The sequence below is a fragment of the Tupaia chinensis genome, unplaced genomic scaffold (genome assembly GCF_000334495.1).
Source record: "Tupaia chinensis unplaced genomic scaffold, TupChi_1.0 Scaffold141165_1, whole genome shotgun sequence".
NCBI lineage: Eukaryota > Metazoa > Chordata > Mammalia > Scandentia > Tupaiidae > Tupaia > Tupaia belangeri.
In genome coordinates, this window is record NW_006201028.1 from 1,121,228 (window position 1) to 1,124,171 (window position 2,944).

Consider the following 2,944-nt stretch of genomic DNA (forward strand, 5'->3'; position numbering starts at 1 on the left):
GCGCCTGAGCCCCCATGCCACCTGCTGGTCCCTATGGCTTGCAGCTTCTATTCCTTGGCCTCAGGAGCTGTTTTTTGTTTGGTCATTTCCTTCTTTAATTTTGCAGGAGTTTTTTTGATAGGCTCTTCCTCATGTTCTTCATCCTTGTCTTCCTCATCTTCCTTCTCCTCATCCTCACCTTCATCATCCTCTTATCTTCATCTTCAGCCATGGTCTTGGCTTTCACAGGTGCAGCTTTTGCAGGAGTTTTCTTTCCTTTGGTTGGTGTGGGCTCCATAGCTTCTTCTTCAGACTCATCTTCTTCATGCTCATCTTCGTCCTCATCCTTATCCTCCTCCTCAGAGGCTAACGCGGCAGCTGCTGCTTTCAATCATGGCTGGCTCAAATTCATCCTCATCCTCCTCATCTCCCTCACTGTCATCTTCCTCTTCCTCACTGTCTTCCTTCTTGGCATTCTTGCCATTCTTTGTCCCTTTGACTGGGGTGGCAGTTCTCTTCTTACCAGGTGTTGTAACTGCTTTGGCTGGTGTAACGGTCTTCTTGGACGGTATGAGAGCTGCCTTTCTGCCTGAGGTGACCACTGCCTTCTTGGCAGGTGTGGCAACTGCAACCTTTTTTTAATTGAGAAAACTACCACCTTCTTTGCTGGAGTCGTGGCAGCCTTTTTACCTTTTTTCTGAGGGATGATAACCTCTTCTCCACTGTTATCATCTTCACCTGCTGACATTTCCTCATCTTCACTGTCTTCTTCTATCTCCCTTGGAGGAGCCATTTTTGGGGGCGTCACCTTCCTTGATTTTTAGCAGCCTTAGTGAGCCTCACCATGATGGCAGCTTACGATGGTGGAGGGTGTGGCAGTGGGTGTCGCAGATGAGTCTTGAGGAACTCCAGCGATGCTGATGGCAGTCACGGGCACTGAAGAACCTGGAGTACGTACACTTGGCTGCCAGCTAGAGCTCGAGACTGAGGTGAAAGCTGTCCATATTTTATAACAACAAAACATTAAGCTTTGGCTGTGGGAGCAGGTGGGTTAACTGCATTACTTGCACATAGAAAGCTACATAGCCCTGGGAAATTATTCCAAAGATGAACACTTATTGGAATGGAAAGATGTTTATATTAAGAAGAAAGGCAGACTACAAATGATGTACACAATAAACCTCACTTTAAAAATTAGGTATAAAAGTGTATGTGTGCAGGGAACCAGCAGTTAGCATAATGGCTATGTCGCTGGACTCCCACGTAGTCGACCGCGGTTCGTGTCCCGGACCCGGTGGCTTAAAACTCACGCCGGGCGCGTGTGCGTGCGTGCCCAAGATCCCGAGAGGAGAATGGAGGAGAAGGGATTGCGGCGTGACCATCCCCCCTGGGGGGTGATTTCTCGCTTTCTGTCTCTATGTCTCTCTGTCTGTCTGGCGAGAGCACGCGCCCTACAGTGAAAATCTCTCCAAAAAACAAAAAGTGTATGTGTGCATAGGAAAGAGTCTGCAGGATGTACACCGAAATGTGTGGAGTTATTCTCTCTTCAGGGTGAGTATGGGAGGATTTTATTTTCTTCCATTTATGTTTGTAGTCCATGTATCTGCCATCTCTTTATCCCCAAATCTTTCAGCTTCAGGGACTCAACCTTTAACATTCAAATAAAAATGGCTGAAATCTGCACCCAATAGTCTGTGCAAATTCCAGTGCCCTCCCCCAACATTGCTGGAAGTTTCCAGGTGCTTGGTGCTCACATTCACTCCGATTTCCTCTTCCTGCTGCTCTTGATTTCCCTGGCATCGTTCTTTCTGCAGCTGTTCCTTTCTCTCTGTCCTTAGTTAAACCAAATATGGAACACATTTTCCTTTATTTTTCCCAAGATGATCTTGCCCAATGCACTGCTGAGGGGGCTACAGCTCTACAGGGTACTGTAGACAGCTTAAAACCAGCAGGAGAGTCCTAATCCTACTTGTCCTGGCTGACTCTGCTTCTGAGATTTTCAATAGTCATTCTTCTCAGTCCCTGCTTCTCACCAGGGGATGGATGTTCTCATTTCTGTCTCCATGCCCTACCCTGTGTCCTCTATGTCCTCACCTGCCACCAAACTAACATCTCTCTCTCTTTTTTTTTTTTTAAGAGAGATTTTTGTTATAGGGCACATGCACATGCCAGAGAGACAGAGACAGAAAGCAAGAAACCACCCCCCCCCCCGAAAGATGACCACATCACAATCCCTTCTCCTCCATTCTCCTCTTAGGATCTTGGGCACGCATGTACACGCACCTGGCATGAGGTATAAGCCATTGGGTCCAGGACTCAAACTCTGGCCAACTATGTGGGAGTCCAGCAACATAACCATTACACCATCTACTAGTCCCCAAACTACCATAGCTTTTATATCTGCTAATTTCTTTTTATAAATTGCCATAGGGTATATGTGACTGCCACAGAGAAAAAGAGAGGTAGAGAGAGGAAGAGGGAAAGGGAGAAAGCATATTCCAATGATGCATGGTCACACTGCAATCCCTTTTCCAGTTTCACCATCCTGTTGGGATCTTAGACATGCATGCACACATGTCTGGTTTGCCCCTCAACCCACCAGGGCCAGGATTCAAACCAATCAGCCATGTGGAGTCCAGTTCCTTTAACTACTAGGCTACAGGGCCAGGTTGACTTTTGAGAAACTGCCAAATTATTTTCCAAAGTGACTGTACCAGTTTACATTTCTATTAACAATGTATGAGGATTACCCTTTTTCCACATCCTTGTCAACATTTATATCTGTCTTTTTTGATGACAGCCATCCAAGCAGGTATAAAGAAGTGTCTCATTGTAGTTTAGATTTACATTTCCTTGATGACTAATGATGTTGAGCATCTTTTCATATACTTTTTGGCCAATTACATATCTTCTTCAAAGAAATGTCTCACATAAAAGTATTAAAAATTGTAATGGACACTAGAGA

At 45.6% G+C, this 2,944-nt stretch overlaps 1 pseudogene; it reads right to left on the bottom strand.

Moving 5' to 3' along the window:
• LOC102469679 (nucleolin pseudogene) overlaps window positions 1-825 on the bottom strand; it is a 2,224-nt pseudogene extending 1,399 nt beyond the window's left edge.
• Window positions 826-2,944: the final 2,119 nt, after the last annotated feature.